The 19,848-nt window shown below is 44.0% G+C and overlaps 1 protein-coding gene and 1 non-coding gene across 2 annotated transcripts in view; one reads left to right on the top strand and one right to left on the bottom strand.

Annotated features, from left to right (window-relative positions):
• Window positions 1–19,848, bottom strand: part of CES5A (carboxylesterase 5A) — a 273,508-nt gene that overhangs the window by 169,831 nt on the left and 83,829 nt on the right. The window lies entirely within an intron of this gene.
• On the top strand, window positions 19,768–19,840 carry TRNAG-UCC (transfer RNA glycine (anticodon UCC)). Its single transcript has one exon. It is a non-coding gene; the product is annotated as a tRNA-Gly (tRNA).

Here is a 19,848-nt window from a genome sequence, read left to right as displayed (position 1 = left end):
TTCCAAGTGCAACACAGCTCTCTGGCTTCTCAGAGCTGACTGCCTCCCTAATACCATCTTTGCAAGGGTATCATCAACCACATCTGGGCTCTAAGGATCCTGAAAGAAGAGCCTACAGTCTTCTCAGAGCCCATCTCTACCCATCAGCTGAAGTCAGCCAGCACTTCTGGCTCCATGATTTAAATACATGGACTAATTTTGTCCTGCCTGGTATTCATCCTGACCTGTCAGTAAAGTCATGGAAATTCATCCTGCGAGAAGCATACCCCATTCTCCCTGCAATAACAAACCACTTTAGCTGCTCCTCAAACCTCTGCCTTAAGCACTGAGGGGCTTTATGAACACTGACCACTCACAAACCCAGCACACTTCATGCACACTTCATATGATGACCATTGAAATATATATTCACATTGACAGCACATCACTTTTATTTATCTAAGCCTTGGGCACCAAGACACGTGAGCTTGAAATATTCTAATAAACAGTCTTTCTGATTTCAACCTCTATTCTTCTTGCTTACAATCACTCTCCAGCAATGCGGTATTCCATTTTCCTTTCCCCATCTTCACTTCTATGAAGATAAAAGCATTTGAAATGAGTAGTTGAAATTACCTACATTTAAACCACTCTGTTGGAAGTTGAAATCTCTTTATTTCCCTTCTTGATTTCTCTGTGCATACATAGTGTTAGATATAATTGCCTTTCATGACCTAAGATCATGGTGATACTTCCCCAAAAGAAAAGTGAAAATGAAAACCATCATCATCATCTTCACCAACATCATTATTGTCATCTACCATGATCCCGGTGAGCCTTTGCATTATTTTGGCCAACCCTATCTAGTGTCTGATAACTCCTCAGGTAAATAAAAGTCCTGACACCTGCCTGGGTTTTGTCCTCTCAATCTGTCCCTCATAGACACACTGTGGAGTACTTTCTAATACTAAAAATAATAAAAATAACAACACTTGTTTAAGTGCTTGCTATGTGCCAAGCACTGTTCTAAACCAATTGTATCTCATTTTCCCCCTGAAATCCCTCTGCAGTAGCTATCATCAATATCCTCATTTTACAAATGAAGAAACTTAAGCACAAGGGATTGAGCCATTTGGCCCAGGTGACATGACTGATAAGGATTCAAACCTAAGCAGTCTAGCTCCAGAGCATACAGGCTGAGCTCCAACACCACCAGGAATCTGTATGAACAGCCATCACTTAGCTAAGCCGGAGCAAAGCAACGCACAGTTCCTCATGTTTATTGACAGATCCCTCTTTAGAGACATGGGTTCTTAGAGAAAAAATGTTCTGCACCTCACTGGATCTTCCCCTGATGGTACCACTATGCTGCTGGCCAGACCAGACCTGCAAACCTTTAAGGGACTCTAGTGAAATGTCCCTCTGGCCTGCCCCAGTTCCCTCAGCACAGGCAGTGTCCCCCAGGCCCTCATTCCCACCTATTCATCTTTGGATCGCGGTCTGTACATCCAGCACTGTGTTTCCAGGCAGCCCTGCAAGTTTTCACAATCCATTACCTCCTTCTCCTCCCCGCCCTACAAGTTTCACATGCCCGCCCAATCAGTCCATCCCTATGCTAATTGCCCTTTCAAAGCTAACATTTCCAAATGGCAGAGAAGTTCAGAGTCATTTAAAGGAAAAATAGGCATACATGAGACGTACCATGAAAATCTTGGACTTAAAAAAAAGAAAAAAAAATCTCATCCTTACTCTGCCTGTAGAAATAGTGAGCACAGGAGGCCTCCTATTTATTGTTTTTCCCACAGAAGCCAGTTTCAGTTCAGTTCCCACTGTTTCATAACAAGAGAGCTCAACTTACATACTTCCAACAGAGGGATGGGTCCTTGGTTTTGTTTTCTTCTTTCCTCAAGAAAAAGCCTCAATCTCAGTTGCAGGCTTAAACAGACTTAATAGCCATAAGCCCCATAAGCTCTGGCATGCCACAAATAGTTCTTTTCATCAGAAACTGCAAATCACAATTCTACTGTAAAATCCAGAGCTGCTCTGATAGCTGCCCAGGGCATTGAGCATGGGACCTCGCATTTAGTGGCATTTAATAAAGATTTGTTGATGGACTGCTTGATCTGGTTCTCCCATATCAAGTGTAGCTTGAGTTTCTTAGATTTTTTTTTTTTAAAGGGATTTCAACTAAGATTTAAAACAGTCTGGTGCAGTCTTAATGCACCAACTTCTCCATTCCCACAGTCCTTTGGGCCCAGGATCTTAAAACCTATTTATGATGCCTGAGTTTCAAAGCAACTCAGAGGGCAAGAAGGCAGGCAGGACAATCCAGTAAAAGCCCCTATACCATCTGGGCCACAGCACAGTGATAAATGGTGTCCTCGTGACAGAGGGGCCCTCTAGATGATCAGAGAAGAGTAAACCAAAACTCCATTGTGATGGTTGAGAGCTTTGGAGTGAGGAATCCAGACTTCATCACACATAGCCTTATGGCCTTAGGCAGGTTACTCAGCATCTCTGTGCAGAAGTTTCCTCATCCAAGCAGTTCAGAGGATTAAATGAAGAAACAAGTGTGAAGCCCTTGAGACAGTATCTGGCATGACAAAAGCATCATTTGTGTTTTAAATAACTAGTGTAGCAATACAGCGAAGGAAATTTTACCATGCTTTTAATGTTATAAAAACTGAGGGTCCATACATACCAATTACGGGAGCTTAACTCACCAGAATGTTCAATTAAACAAACACCCTACTCTCCAAAAATGCCAGACAAATTAGAGCTCATGGTTCATATGAAAGAACTGAACAGAACAGAAACCAAGTAGGGATAGGTTATAAGTGAATTTAATTGGGATCCCCAAACACTAAAAGTGCTAAATACTGTGCTTAAAAATTTTCTAATAAAGTTATAACTTCAAGGACAGGCACACCATATGAGTTATTCCAACTTTTAATAACACTTTGTCATCACAATGGGCTTCCCTGGTGGCTCAGCTGGTAAAGAATCTGCCTGCAATGCAGGAGACCTGGGTTCAATCCCTAGATTGGGAAGATCCCCTGGAGAAGAGAACAGCTACCCACTTCAGTATTCTGGCCTGGAGAATGCCATGGACGTAGAGTCCATGGGGTTACAAAGAGTCTGACACGACTGAGTGACTTTCACTTTTCATCACAGTGGAAGAAAGAAAGCTGAGCTACTGATTTTCTATTTCAGTCATCAGACTTTAGCAAGAAAATTTAAGGGAGCGGGATAGATATATACAGTTAGGAAGTGATTAAGACCATGTAAACACAGATGTTGATTAAAAAAAAACACAGGTAAGGAAATTCCTAGAAAAATTAAATGTAATAAACCAGCAGGCAGGATAAAATGGTTCCCTAGGCAGTGAAGAAACTTATTAATAGACTTGCTGAACCACTAACAACTCAGAAAAGTAATAGTGAGCTAGGACAGAAATCTTACAATACATCTTGACGTGAGCTTGGGAAAGAGAAGACTTTTGGGTGACTAGTAACTTCCAGGGAAAGAGGAGCTGTGAAATGACAAGGGTGGAAGTGGCAGAGTTTCCCTTCTTGGCCTCTCTCTGTGGTTACGACATCATGTTTCAAGGATGGATCATTGTCAGAGTTAGAATAACCTGAAAGAAATCAATTCCCCGAGTATTTATTGAGCTTCTCTCATGTCCGAGGCACCATGCCAAGTGAGAGATGCAAAGATGAGCAAGTTTGGTCCTAGATCTCTGGAAACATCCAGACCATGAGGGACAACAGCTGTGAGCACAGTAATACCAGGTAAAAGGCAATCAATAACTGTAGCAGAGTTACACACATACATATAAACAGGAGGGAGGTGAATTTACACCAAGAATATCAAGGAAAGCTTTCTGCAGGAGGTGGCATTTGACCTGACCTTGAAGGATGGATAGGTAAAAAGCTTCAGGCATGGTAAGATCATTCATTCATCCACCTATCACCCATCTATCCATCCATCCAACCATCCGACTATCCATGCAATTAACAAATATTTACTGGGCACTTTCAAAGCAAATAGAAAGGGGAAAACTGGAAACAGTGACAGATTTTATTTTCCTGGGCTCTAAAATCACTTCAGATGGTGACTGCAGCCATGAAATTAAAAGACACTTGCTCCTGAGAAGGAAAGCTATGACAAACTTAGTGTAATAAAAAGCATCACTTTGCTAACAAAGGTGTATATAGTCAAAGCTGTGGTTTATCCATAGTCATATATGAATGTGAGTTGGACCATAAAGAAGGCTGAGCACTGAAGAGTTGATGCTTTCAAACTGTGGTGCTGGAGAAGTTTCTTGAGAGTCCCTTGGATGGGAAGAAGATCAACCAGTCAATCCTAAAGGAAATCAACCCTGAATATTCATTGGAAGGACTGACCCTGAAACTGAAGCTCCAATACTTTGACCACCTGATGAGAAGAGCTGACTCACTGGAAAAGACCCTGATGCTGGGAAATACTGAGGGCAGGAGGAGAAGGAGGCAACAGAGGTTGAAATGGTTGGATGGCATCACTGACTCAATGGACATGAGTTTGAGCAAAGTCTGGGAGATAGGGGAGGACAGAGGAGGCTGGCATGCTGCAGTTCATGGGGTCGCAGAGTCAGACACAACTGAGTGACTGAACGACAACAACACTGGGCACTTTCTGCCAGGTACTGTGCTGGCTGTTGATGGCAGAATTTTGAGTAAGAAGAGACAGAATCCCTACCCTTGGGAGCTCCTCGGGAGGCAAATATTGACGAAAGCATAAAACCTTCAGATGTAAACTGCAGTGTAATATTGTCATGAGGGGTGGTCCAAGGTTCTGGCTCTGTTAGAGTCTAAGGCTCTAACAGGAACATTTGACCACGGCAGAGAAATTATGGAAGGCTTTGACTGTGAAGTGATCAGTGGAATTGAAATCCTATGGGTTAAGGGTAGGGGGAGAGTTGGAGACACCCAGGCAGAGAGAGGATGGCAGCATTCCCAACTGAGGAAGTGGCACATTTCACAGTGGGAAAGAAGCAGTGAGAACAGGTTGAAACAGTCCAGGAAGGCTGGAGGATGTAACATGGGATGATCAGTGTGCGGAGATGCGGCCAGAGGGAAGAGCAAGGCATGGGAGTCTTGGAGGCTTAATGAGAAGCTCCCAACCTTTACTCTAGGAAATATTCTTAGACTACTTTAATTAGAAACAGCCTTAGAAATATTTTAATTGGTGCCATTATATGGGTGGGGGGAGGCAAGAGGTGGCATGGTGAGAGTTTTATTTTAGACAGATTGTTTGGCTGAAATGTGAAGACTGGGGGCTTCCCTGGTGGCTCAGTGGTAGAGAATCTGCCTGCCAATGCAAGAGATGCAGGAGACATGGGTTCGATCCCTGGGTTGGGAAGATCCCCTGGAGGATGAAATGAAAACCCACTCCAGTATTCTTGCCTAGACAATCCCATGGACAGAGGAGCCTGGCAGTGGGGATCGGGAGAAATGACCTCAGGAGACATGTAAGGCTAAGTCAACAGGACAGGAAGGTAGGCTGTGGGGCTTTGGTATGAGAGAGGGAGGTGTCAAAGTTACTTCTGGTTTTTAGACCTGGACAAATGGAAACGCTGATCCTAGGTAGGGCAGAGCGTGGTAGAGAGACTAGCTGTGAGGAGCCTGAGGTGTGCAGGTGGGGTCAATATGTATTTTCCCAAGTAGACTGTTAAGTCCCCCAAGGACAGGACTCTGTCTTTTTTTACTCAACATTGTGTCCTTGGCAAGCAGTATGGTGTCTGACAGACAGCAAACGCTCAGTAGCCATTTACTGAGTGGACAGTTGGATAAGTGGATGATTTTTGAGGTGCTTTAAGACATCTGAGGCTTGATGGCTCAGAGGGTAAAGAATCCACCTGCAATACAGAAGACAAAGGAAACTTGGGTTCAATCCTTGGGTCAGGAAGATCCCCTGGAGAAAGGAAATGGCAACCCACTCCAGTATTCTTGCCTGCAAAATCCCATGGACAGAGGAGTCTGGCGGGCTACAGTCCAAAGGGTTGCAAAGAGTTGGACATGACTGAACGACTAAGCACAGCACAAGACAACTGAGAGATGTTTGGCAGAAAGCTGGATAGATGGGCTGCAGTTCAGGAGAGAGGTTGGGACAGGAGCTATAGATGCATGATCTACCCCAGGAGGGTAACTCCAAGGAGAAGATGAAGAGGCCCTGGATTTAGCCTTCAGAAATTTCAACACAACAGGTCAGGGCCAGGTAGCAGAAGGAAGGCGTACAAAGGAGAAAGAGACAGGGCAATCAGAGAGAGTATTTCTAGAAGGAAAGGGTGGTCAATGGTGTCAGTGGCAAGTAAGATGAGAACTGAAGAATGTCCTTTGGATTTAGCAGCACTGAGGTCATCAGTGACCTTTGTGGGAGCTGTTTTTGTGAAGCAATGGGGTGGAAGCCAGATTGGAGGGGGTGAGGAGTGGGAGGTGATGAAACAGCCACAGGGTGTAGACACAAGTCTTAGGAGAAGTTTGGCGGTGAAGAGGAGGAGATAGGCGGGGCGGATGCTGAGCAAATGCAGGAATGTGCTCAGCAGGTTTGAGACGTTAAAACAGCCCAGCCTGTAGTGTTAATGTGGCAGCCTGGATGGGAGGGGAGGGGAGTTTGGGGGAGAATGGATACATTATATGTATGGCTGAGTCCATTTGCTGTTCACCTGAAACTATCACATTGTTAATTGGTTATACTCCAATACAAAATAAAATATTAAAAACAAAAACACCCAGCAGTCTAGTATGGCTAGAACAGTGCTACCTGTGCCTTTTTTTCCTGTCCCAATATCCCCTGAGGAATAGACATCCCAGGTTCTTAACAGAAATCAGATTATCATGAGAAGGAGCTGATTTCACTGGGGTGATGAGCTTGAGTTTTGGAGATCTTAATTTGCGGGGCTTATGGAGCAGGCAGGGGAGAGTGATGTCAGGATGGTGGTGGGAAACACAGTCTAGGGCAGCGCTGGCAAACTGCAGGCCCCAAATCCAGTCCCTCATTTATTCTCAATATGCCAGCCCTTGAGCTAAGAATGGCATTTACATTTCTAAAAGTGAAAGTCTCTCAGTCATGTCCGACTCTTTGCGACCCCATGGACTATACAGTCCATGAAATTCTCCAGGCCAGAATACTGGAGTGGGTAGCCATTTCCTTCTCCAGGGGATCTTCCCAACCCCAGGGATTGAACAGGTCTCCCGCATTGCAGGCGGATTCTTTACCCTTACATTTTTAAGTGGTTGAAAAATAAAAAGGAGAATAATATTTCATGATAGGTAAAGAGAGTATGAAGGTCACATTTCAGTGTCTGTAAATAAAATTTTATGGCAATTAGTTTATAGCCACACTCATTCATGTATATATCATCTAAGGCTGTTTTTGTACCACTGCCATACAGCTAAATAGTTGCAACAGACAATTGGCCCTCACAGCCTAAAATGTTGACTATCTGGCCAATCCTTAGCTAAAGCCAGAGGAGGGCAATCAAAGCAATTTCCTGACAGCCAATTTTGGGGAAAGCATCAAGTTAAAGGGGTCCAGATCACACTGCACATTAAAGGAAACCACTGGCTGGCCATTTGTGGAGAGGGGATGGCAACAGCCTGATAGCTCTGGGTCCAGGAGGGGCATCTTGTCCCCCCCTCAACATGCCCCCTGCTCGATGATGTCATGAATGGGACCCTACAAGGCTCAGTGTAAAGGAGACTTCTTCAGGGAAGCATTCTCCTTCCCTTCCCCAACTGAGCCTCCCAGCCATCTTAAACAGAGCTCCTTACACGTCTCCATTACAGCATTTATCGCCATGGTAATGAAATAATTATTTGTAGAATTCTTGGTTCACTGCCTGTCTCTCCCTCTAGGCTGGGAGCCACTCTGTTGTAATGACTAAGAGAACAAATTCGGGAGACAGGCTGCTCAGTTTCGATTCTGGTTCTACCATTCACAGGCAGGTGGCTCATTTACACTCTCCTGGCTTCGGTTTCCTCCATAGTAAAATGGGGACGGTGAGAATCTGTACCATTTGGGGAGGGCTGCAGGATTAAACAAGATAATAAAATAATAGGACACAACGTGCTTGGAGCAGTGCCTACGATGTACTAAGTGCCCAAGAAATATATCATTGTGGGTAACTGTTTGGATAAGGGAAGGAGTGGTAAAGGAGTGGGAGAAAACAAAGGTAAAACCTGAATTTGGGGGCAACTGTGGGGACAGTGATGTCATTTCTGGAGATAGGAAACACAGGAAGTGGAGGAGGTTTGAAAATTTGCCGTGTCTGAGGTGCCCAGGGACAGCCAAGTGACGACACAAGGTAGACAGGTAGATGTGGGCCTCAGCAGAGATTGTGGGGTGGAGTGAAGGGTTGGAAGAGTCTGGAGGCTTGAAAGAGCTGGGAGAAATAGCTGTGGGAGAAACATAAGACTGCAGGGCTGTGGTTCTAGCCTATGTAAACATGCAGATGGCAGACCAGGGGTTTCTCAGCCTTCATAATTGTGTGAGCCAACTCCTCATCATAAATCTCTTTCCATACCTCTATATTTAGCCTATTGGTTTTGGAGAACTCTAATACAGTATCCTTGGGTACAATTTCCTGAAAAGCTTTCTGTAGGTGAATTCAAGTTGCTAGTGAATGCCACTTTCCCCAGTCTCACCTGTCTTACCTGAGAAGCACTAGGAAAGGGGAGACTTGCAGGGTATCATTGCTACTCTCCCCCTACCAAGAATCTTCTCTCCTGTGTGGGTTAGCAGCTAGAAGAACAGAACTATAGCTGGAAGAAAGCTCTAGATATCTACACATCTAGCAATTGGACCTTTCTACCTTCCCTTTTTGACCTTCTTAACAATTCTAATTGAAATATCCTCATGTTATAGGTGAGGACTCTGGGGCTTGGAGAAAAGAAGTTCCTTGTCCAAGATCATACAGCTAATAAATAGCTGAGTGGGGATTCAAAATTAGGAAGGTCTATGTGGTTCCTAGCAACCCACTCCAGTATTCTTGCCTGGGAAATCCCATGGACAGAGGAGCCTGGCCGGCTATAGTCCATGGGGTCACAAAGAGTAGGACACGACGTAGTGACTAAACAGCATGTGGTTCCTAAGCTGCCCTTGGCAGGATTCTCCAGAAAAATAGAACCAATAGGTTATGTGTGTATGTGTGTGTGTGTGTGTACACAATTCTGGATGCTGACAAGTCCTAAGATCCACAGGGTGAATGGGCAAGTTGGAGACCCAGGAATGTTGATGCAGTGGCTCCAGTCCAAAGAACAGCAGTACTGGGATCCAGGAAGAACCATTTTCCTGCAGATGAGGGAAATCATGATGGTACCGCCTTGCCCCTTCTTCTTTGATTTTCAGCTTGGAAGTCTTCCTGGGTTTGACGGTCATCTCCCACCTCTCAGGCCTCCTTTTCCCTATTCTTTTACAGATAAAATATTTCATCCCCCAAAATATTTTGTTTATTCCTATGAATATAATCAGTGATCAATGCAAAGAAATAGAGGAAAACAACAGAATGGGAAAGACCAGAGATCTCTTCAAGAAAATTAGAGATACCAAGGGAACATTTCATGCAAAGATGGGCTCAATAAAGGACAGAAATGCTGTGGACCTAACAGAAGGAGAAGATATTAAGAAGAGGTGGCAGGAATACACAGAAGAACTGTACAAAAAAGATCTTCATGACCCAGAAAATCACGATGGTGTGATCACTCACCTAGAGCCAGACATCCTGGAATGTGAAGTCAAGTGGGCCTTAGAAAGCATCACCATGTAACCCTCCATTGTGTATATGTACCACAGCTTTCTTATCCATTCATCTGCTGATGGACATCTAGGTTGCTTCCATGCCCTGGCTATTATAAACAGTACTGCGATGAACATTGGGGTACACGTGTCTCTTTCAATTCTGGTTTCCTGGGTGTGTATGCCCAGCAGTGGGATTGCTGGGTCATAAGGCAGTTCTATTTCCAGTTTTTTAAGGAATCTCCACACTGTTCTCCATAGTGGCTGTACTAGTTTGCATTCCCACCAACAGTGTAAGAGGGTTCCCTTTTCTCCACACCCTCTCCAGCTTGTAGACTTTTGGATAGCAGCCATTCTGACTGGCGTGAAATGGTACCTCATTGTGGTTCTGATTTGCATTTCTCTGATAATGAGTGATGTTGAGCATCTTTTCATGTGTTTGTTAGCCATCTGTATGTCTTCTTTGGAGAAATGTCTATTTAGAAAGCTGTGGTACATAAACACAATGGAGTATTACTCAGCCATTAAAAAGAATACATTTGAATCAGTTCTAATGAGGTGGTAAAACTGGAGCCTATTATACAGAATGAAGTAAGCCAGAAAGAAACACACCAATACAGTATACTAACACATATATATGGAATTTAGAAAGATGGTAATGATAACCCTGTAAGTGAGACAGCAAAAAAGACACAGATGTATAGAACAGTCTTTTGGACTCTGTGGGAGAGGGTGGGATGATTAGGGAGAATGGCATTGAAACATGTATAATATCATATATGAAATGAATCACCAATCCAGGTTCGATGCATGATACTGGATGCTTGGGGCTGGTGCACTGGGACGACCCAGAGGGATGGTATGGGGAGGGATGAGGGAGGGGGGTTCAGGATGGGGAACACGTGTATACTTGTGGTGGATTCATGTTGATGTATGGTGAAACCAATACAATATTGTAAAGTAATTAACCCCCAATTAAAATAAATTTATATTAAAAAAATAAAGAAAAATAAAATAAATAAAATATCAGTGAAAAAAGAAAAAAAAAGAAAGCATCACTATGAACAAAGCTAGTAGAGGTGATGGAATTCCAGTTGAGCTATTTCAAATCCTGAAAGATGATGCTGTGAAAGTGCTGCATTCAATATGCCAGCAAATTTGGAAAACTCAGCAGTGGCCACAGGACTGGAAAAGGTCAGTTTTCATTCCAATCCCAAAGAAAGGCAATGCCAAAGAATGCTCAAGCTACTGCACAATTGCATGCATCTCACACGCTACTAAAGTAATGCTCAAAATTCTCCAAGCCAGGCTTCAGCAATACCTAAACCGTGAACTTCCAGATGTTCAAGTTGGTTTTAGAAAAGGCAGAGGAACCAGAGATCAAATCGGCAACATCCTCTGGATCATTGAAAAAGCAAAAGAGTTCCAGAAAAACATCTATTTATGCTTTATTGACTATGCCAAAGCTTTTGACTGTGTGGATCACAATAAACTGTGGAAAATTCTGAAAGAGATGGGAATACCAGACCACTTGACCTGCCTCTTGAGAAATCTGTATGCAGGTCAGGAAGCAACAGTTAGAACTGGACATGGAACAACAGACTGATTCCAAATAGGAAAAGAAGTACGTCAAGGCTGTACATTGTCACCCTGCTTATTTAACTTATATGCAGAGTACATCATGAGAAACGCTGGGCTGAAAGAAGCACAAGCTGGAATCAAGATTGCCGGGAGAAATATCAATAACCTCAGATATGCAGATGACCACCCTTATGGCAGAAAGTGAAGAGGAACTCAAAAGCCTCTTGATCAAAGTGAAAGAGGAGAGTGGAAAAGTTGGCTTAAAGCTCAACATTCAGAAAACGAAGATCATGGCATCTGGTCCCATCACTTCATGGCAGTGTCAGACTTTATTTTTTTGGGCTCCAAAGTCACTGCAGATAGTTGACTGCAGCCATGAAATTAAAAGACGCTTACTCCTTGGAAGAAAAGTTATGACCAACCTAGATGGCATATTGGAAAGCAGAGACATGACTTTGCCAACAAAGTTCCATCTAGTCAAGGCTATGGTTTTTCCAGTGGTCATGAATGGATGTGAGAGTTGGACTATGAAGAAAGCTGAGTGCTGAAAAATTGATGCTTTTGAACTGTGGTGTTGGAGAAGACTCTTGAGAGTCCCTTGGACTGCAAGGAGATCCAACCAGTCCATTCTGGAGGAGATCGGTCCTGAGTGTTCTTTGGAGGGAATGATGCTAAAGCTGAAACTCCAATACTTTGGCCACCTCATGCGAAGAGTTGACTTATTGGAAAAGACTGATGCTGGGAGGGGTTGGGGGCAGGAGGAGAAGGGGACAACAGAGGATGAGATGGCTGGATGGCATCACTGACTGGATGGATGTGAGTCTGAATGAACTCCGGGAGTTGGTGATGGACAGGGAGGCCTGGCGTACTGTGATTCATGGGGTCGCAAAGAGTCGGACATGACTGAGTGACTGAACTGAACTGAACTGATGAATATAATGGCTCAGCTATGAAGCTCCCTTGACTAACCTAGAAAGGTTGGACTGCTGAGCCATTTGTGACCTGCAGATACAATAAATTCAGAGACCGCATAATTGCTGCTTAGTCCTGAAGAGTCGCAAGTGACTGCATTCCTCATTAACTTGGCCTTGTGTGACTCTTTATGATGGTTCCTAGATACAACAACTGAGTCTGTGACCAGGGAGCTCATGGAGGAAAGAAAGCATGGTCTCTAACACCTTGTAGCAATGACATCCTATTCCCAAAGGAGGAGGTCCAGGGCTTTGGACTTTACCAGGTGCTTTGAATCTTCAGGAAACCCTGTCCCAATATCATTTTCTAGCCTTAAACACCAGCAAAACTTCCCAGATAGACAGACCCATAGAATTTCTCTAACTCTGTTTTGTGTTCAGCACTTATTAACTCTGTGATAACCAAAGAAATTTATAAGTGGCTCCTAGAACTCTGCTTTTGATCATGATGGAATAACTGGTGCCAAGTAGCCATGGCAATATACATCTTTATAACACTGAGCAAAATGAATGAAACACTTCTTTAGACAGTGAACAACATGTGCAACCCTAACCTTAACCAACAAACACATGAAATGATGCTAAACATTACTAATTACTAGAGAAATGCAGATCAAAACTATAATGAGGTATCACCTCACACTGGTCAGAATGGCCATCGTCAAAAAATCTATAAACAATAAATGCTTGAGAGGGTATGGAGAAAAGTGAACACTCCTACGCTATTGGTAGAAGTGTAGACTGGTACAGCCACTATGGAGAACTGTATGGATGTTCCTTAACAATCTAAACATAGAACTACAACATGACCCAGCAATCCCATTCCTGGGCATATACCTGGAGAAAGCCATAACTCAAAAAGATACACACACCCAATGTTCATTGCAGCACAATTTATAATAACCAGGACATGCAACCTAAGTATCCGTCAGCAGAGGAATGGATAAAGAAGATGTGGTACATATATACATTGGAATATTAGCCAATGTGGATGTACCTAGAGATTGTCATACAGAGAAAAGTAAGTCAGAAAGAGAAAAACAAACATCATGTAATGTCATTTATACGTGGAATCTAGAAAAATGATACAGATGAACACATCTGCAAGGCAGAAATAGAGACACAGATACAGAGAACGAATATATGAACACCAATCAGGGAAAGGGGTGAAATGAATTGGGAGATTGGGATTGATCTACATACACTATTATGTATGCTATGCTAAGTCACTTAAGTCGTGTCCGACCCTGTGCGACCCCGTAGATGGCAGCCCACCAGGCTCCCCCATCCCTGGGATTCTCCAGGCAAGAACACTGGAGTGGGTTGCCATTTCCTTCTCCACTGCATGAAAGTGAAAAAATAAAGTGAAGTTGCTCAGTCGTGTCTGACTCCTTGCAACCCCATGGACTGCAGCCTACCGGGCCCTTCCATCCATGGGATTTTCCAGGCAAGAGTACTGGAGTGGGGTGCCATTGCCTTCTCCGACTATTATGTATAAAATAGATGATTAATGAGAACCTACTATATAGCACAGGAACTGTACTTGATGCTCTGTGGTGACCTAAATGGGAAGGAAATCCAAAAAAGAGGGGATATATATATATATATATATGTAGAGCTGATTTACTTTGCTGTACAGCAGAAACTAACACAACATTGTAAAGCAACTATACTCCAATAAAAATTAGTAAAAATAAAGTGAAAAGCAAGCCACAGTCTGCGAGCAAATATTTACAATACATAAACTTGATAGGACTTAGATAAAAATATAGAAAGAGCCCTCAAAACTTCACAATTAAAAAGACAATCAAACATTTTTAAAAGGTAAAAATTTCAATAGATACTTCACAAAAAATGTGAATGATCAATAAGCAGATGAAAGTGTATTCAAATCTTAAATCATCAGGAAAATTCAAATTGTAACTATAATGAGATGTGACTACATAGTCATTAAAATTTAAACGGCTGACAATGCCAAGTATTTGGTGAGGTTGTGGAGCAACTGGAACTTTCATACTACTGGTAGGCATGTAAAATAGAGTAATCACTTTGGGAAATAATTTATCAGTTTCAAAATAAAATTAAACATGCACTTACTAGATGACCTAGAAATTTCACTCCCAGGTATACACCCAAGAGAATAAAAACATGTCTACACTAAAACTTGTGCATGAACACTTATAGCTGCTATATTCACAACAGCCAAAAATTGGAAACAATCCCAATATCAATCAACATGTGAAATTATAAACAAGTTGTGGTATAGCTATACAGTGGAATATTAATCAGCATCAAAAAGTCATGAACTCTTGATACACACAATATGGAAAAATCTCTAAAACACTGTGCTGAGCAAAAAAAACCCCACAAAAGAATACACTCTTTGTGACTAAATTTATGTGGAGTTCAAAAACAGGCAAAACCAACCTGTAATAATAAGTGGGTACCTGGGTCAGGGGGTGGAGAGACTGCGTAGTGGCACAGAAGGACTTTTGGGGTGTTGGAAATGCTCTCCACCTTGGCTGTGGTGATGGTTAAGTTACATGGGTATGTACATTTGTCAAAACTTACTGAAAAGTTTCAAGCAGATGGATTTTATAATATATATTCAGTTCAGTTCAGTTCAGTTGCTCAGTCGTGTCCGACTCTTTGTGACCCCATGAATCGCAGCACGCCAGGCCTCCCTGTCCATCACCAACTCCCGGAGTTCACCCAGACTCATGTCCATCGAGTCAGTGATGCCATCCAGCCATCTAATCCTCTGTCGTCCCCTTCTCCTCCTGCCCCCAATCCCTCCCAGCATCAAAGTCTTTTCCAATGAGTCAACTCTTCGCATCAGGTGGCCAAAGTACTGGAGTCTCAGCTTCAGCATCATTCCTTCCAAAGAAATCCCAGGGCTGATCTCCTTCAGAATGGACTGGTTGGATCTCCTTATGTTATACCTCAACAAATTTTAATAAAGAGGTTTTCATTCCTAAGGAGACTGTAGTTCAGATGGGGAAACTGGATTGGAAATGAGAAGGAACCCTTATAATCACTCACAAGTCAGAAGGGCATTGGGTACTAATTTATACCTTGCACCCCGGTGCTGTGGAGAGCTCAGGAGAGGTAGGTGAGCAGTCAGTATACCTTTCAGAGGGAACCTATCCCAGGATCTGAAAGGAAAGGGAGAATCTGAGGCGTGGGGAGAAGGCTTGGGGTCTCCAAGGACAGATTCACCATAGTGGTGTGGAAATGTGGATGGCCTTCATTGTGGTCATGCAGATGACTGTAGTTAATTCAGATGAAGTGAGATATGGGAAAGGAATAGAACAGAAAGTCTTAGAAGCAGACCAAAAAGTATATAAAGCTGAAGATGGGCATTCTTGTGAGTTCTGAGCTGGGCAATAGCAAATGGGAGCGACCTAGCTGCAGTGGGTTATCTGAGACCAAGAATCTGTGAAGGAGGCCCTTGCAGGTGTGCAGACATAGACTGTTACAGGCACGCTCTAGAGCATGGACCTGGGGAAACACAGGGAGGAGTAGACCTGAGAACCAGTCTGATGAGCACAAGCCTTTGGGAGATGCTGACTCTATCTTCAGAAACTTCTGAGCCATGGAGGGGCAGCCAGCCCCAGGGAACAGAGCTCAGATTCTGAAGTCCACACTCTTTAGCTCCAAGCCTGGTTCTATTACAAACAAACTTGGGGAAATTTTTTAAAGCACCTCAAATTTTACTTTCCTTATATATAATATGGGAGTAATAATTCTTAACTTGTGGGATTATTGAGAGGATTAGAGGTGAGGTAGGTGGAGCATCTGGTGCCAAGGAGATATTAAATGACAGACATTGTGATGAGTCCTGTGCCTGATCAGAGACTCCTGGGACCACTGTACAAGGTGTCTCCTTTCTGAGGGTCTCGGCAAGGTGGGGGGTGGGCCACAAATACACTGGATAAGTGGAAAGAAAAAATTAACATACACAGAAACACACCAGTATACTAGCCATCAAGGACAAGCAACACAAGGTGTAAACATATTTACATATGTGCTGTGTGGGGCCACAAAAAGAGAGTGAGGTGGGGTCCTCTCACTAACAAAGGACCAGGGGGTCTGATTATGGAAATTTGGGCCAAGGGGTTCATAATTTGAAGTTTCTCCATTGGGAGAAGGATGCCTTTTTAATTTTCAAATTGACCGAGAGTAGCCTACTTAGCCCAACATCTCTGTCATTGAGTGGCCCCCTCAATGCTCTGACGCAGGTGTCTGGCTCTTGGAGAATCCTCAGAGACCACTGCTCCAGAATCTCATCTCCAGGGAGGGGTGTGTGGTGGGGATGTCAGGCAAGCACAGACTTAATGTAGCTGCTCAGATCTAGGAAAGATTATTTTCTCTATGTTGAAATAGGCAGGCAGGCATTTACTGATATCTAGTGTTTACAAGGTGAGCACTGTGCTAAGAGGCTTTATCTGGATTGTCTGGAATAACCACTCACTTATTCAACAATTATTTATTAAGTTCCAACAGGCACTGTGTGGGATGCTAGGGATGCTTGGGGATCAGGGTGACAGATAGGTAAGCAGATCATAACCATGAGGGACAAGTATCACCTAACCATGAGGGACAAGTATCACCGGCAAAAGCGGGTGACTACTTTTGTGCACCAAAACTCAGAGTTCCCCAAAATACAAGCCCACTTTTCCAGATGGATACCAGCTCCCCACTGGAGTCACCGTCACCTCCTCTGCCCCTCACTACCACAGCCAAACCAGATTCAGAGACATGAACTGACAAGGTGGAAAGGACCTACAGGGCCAGTTGCCCAGTGTCCCCCTTTGAGCAGGAAACCCAGCCACTGCCGTCCCCACAGACCCCATCTCCTCTGTCTAGCTCTTAAGAGTTGACTCCAGCCTGTAATAGTCTTTCCCCCACCTTTCACTTCCACTAACAATATGCTTAGGTGCCAGAAAGTACTTTACCAAGCTAATTAGAGCTGTGTGTTAAGTAAGAGTCAATGATCTCTGAGCAAGGGCCCAAAAGGCTCCTCTGTGTGGAAAGAGAAGCTCTGTAATGCAGAATCCAGGTGCTCAGGGATCTATCTCATCTCCTCCCCCTCTTGTTCCAAATGGATGATCCTGCCTCCTACCTGGGTGCCACAGATGAGGTTAAACAACTGTTTGGATGAGCATGACCCAGGGTTGCTTTAGTCTATTTGAACAGCACATGGGAGAAGATGGAGGGGCGAGAGAAGGATGATGTGCACTCGGCCGGCAGAATCTCCTGCAGGAAATCACTGACGCCAGCCGGCATCTCCGGGCCTCTGCCAGGCTGTTTCTTCCGCTCTCCTATCTCTCGGGGGTTGGCCATCCCGCTGGGGCTTGCCAGCTCTGAAAGACAAAGAGGGCAAAGCTCTCGGCCTGCTGTGTACCTACCTTCAACACGTCCCCCCACAAAATCACCCACAAACACTGGTCTGGCCAGGGGTGGGGGTGGGAGGAAGTGTCTGGCAATCCTCTTTTCTTTAGAAATAGGATTGGAAATGGGGTAATCGTCTAAATGGGCAGTCTTGATGAGTCGATAAACATAACTCCCATTTTTATTACAGTGATGAGGCTGCCTGAGTGAGGGTAATCCCTCTCCTGGGCTCCAGGGGAGATTGCCAGGCAGCCAGTCGCCACCCCACCCTTCACCACAGCTGCATTAGTCTGATGGGAAGAGGCACTGAGCTCTAGACGGACTGCATTTCATAATGGCATTTAAAAGCCTAGATCCTCGGGTCATGCCAGAGTCCAGGACACTGCTGACCAAGCTCCCTATTCCCTCAACACTGGTCCCCCAAACACTGAAGGGGCAGAGATGGTCTGAAAGCAGGGCTGCCCTCAGTCATGTAAGGTGTAAAAGGCGTGAGGAATAGACCCCAACTTAAAATGGCTCAAGCAAACAGGGTAGCATGGAAAAACCTCTGGGTTCTAGCCTCAGCCAAGCCACTAAGTCTTGAGTCCTCAGTTGCCTCAACTGTATTATGTGGTTTCTCAGTTTCCTCATCGGCATTTCTGCTTTGCCTTGTAAAAGAGAGGTTCATGACTCTCCCAGCTGGCCGGGAATTCCACCCTAATAGAGTAATTCCTTTGTGTTTGAAAGGCTGTTTTATCTTTTTACACCTCCCTTGAAATTATAATCTTCCATTTTACTAATGAATGCCTTAAGGGAGAGGACAATCTAGTGGCAACTGGAAGAAAGGCCCTGAGAGATGAGCACAGGCAGGGGAGGGGTGGCCTTGTGTTCCAGGAAAAGGCAAGAGGTTCAGGAAAGGAATCAGAAAGACACCCAAGGTCACGTCATCTGGGGCCCACCGTGTGGGCAAAGTCCACATGGAAATGGTTGAGGTCCAGGCAGATGGACTGAGGTTAGGGCAGCTGGTTCTGCTGATGGCAGGTCTCCGGACCTTCAGAACAAGTCATGGACTTTGTGTGCTCATTTGGCTCCTGGGTGGAGTCTTTATCACTCCCCATTCACTCATTTACTCAAACACAGATCAGTCAAGAGGCCACAAGGCATGGCCAAATTAAGACTGGATTTAGATGCAGAAGCTGAGCCCTAGCTGCAGCACCAACACTTACTTGTCACGTGACACTAACAAGGCATGTCACCATTCTGAGCTGCAAAATAAGGCAAGTGCCTGCCTTGCATGCTTCACAGTCAGCTTTGCTACCATGCACGCCTCCAGGGGATGCCATCCTGTGGGGGTCTATAGGAGTGGCACCAGTCAGAACTGGGCAATGCAAAACTGGTACAACCAAATGTTGCAACCCTGCTTGTAGTTAAAAAATATCAAATGACACATTAGCCAAGAACACTATTAAGACAACAGTGTTATTATTAATATATTGGTCACACTGTAAAAGGCAATGCTAGATCCACAAAAAACATTTATAAAAAGTTAGAATTTCTTGGCATAAGGATTTCCCTGGTGGTCCAGTGATTAAGAATCCATCTTGCAATGCAGGGGACATGGGCTCAATCTCTGGTAGGGGAACTAAGATCCCACATGCCCACGAGCCACAGTTAAAGAGTCCATATGCCACAATGAAAGATCTGCATGACACAGTGAAGATCTAAGACCTGACACAGCCAAATAAGTTGGAAAAAAATTTTTTTAATTTAGTGGCATAAATTTTTAAAAATTAAAAACTTAGTGGCATAATCTAGTTTTGTATTCTATCTAACAGTGACAGAGCAGTAGAACAATCCACACAATCCTAGTGCTGTTGTTGTGATTCAGGTCTACAGGAACCACAAAAAATAATAAGCAGGGGCTTCCCTGGTAGCTCTGATGGTAAAGAATCTGCCTAGAGAAGGGAATGGCTACCACTTCAGTATTCTTCCCTGGAGAGTTCCATGGAAAGAGGAGCCTAGTAGCCTACAGTCCATGGGGTTGCAAAGAGTCAGACACAACTGAGCAACTAACACTTTCACTTTACTTTCCCTGGTGGTCCAGTGGTTAGGACTCTGTGCTTCCAATGCTGGGGGCCCAGGTTTAATCCCTGGTCAGGGAACTAAGATC

Source organism: Bos taurus, chromosome 18 (assembly GCF_002263795.3).
Source record: "Bos taurus isolate L1 Dominette 01449 registration number 42190680 breed Hereford chromosome 18, ARS-UCD2.0, whole genome shotgun sequence".
Classification (NCBI taxonomy): domain Eukaryota; kingdom Metazoa; phylum Chordata; class Mammalia; order Artiodactyla; family Bovidae; genus Bos; species Bos taurus.
This window is presented reverse-complemented; position numbering and strand designations above follow the sequence as displayed.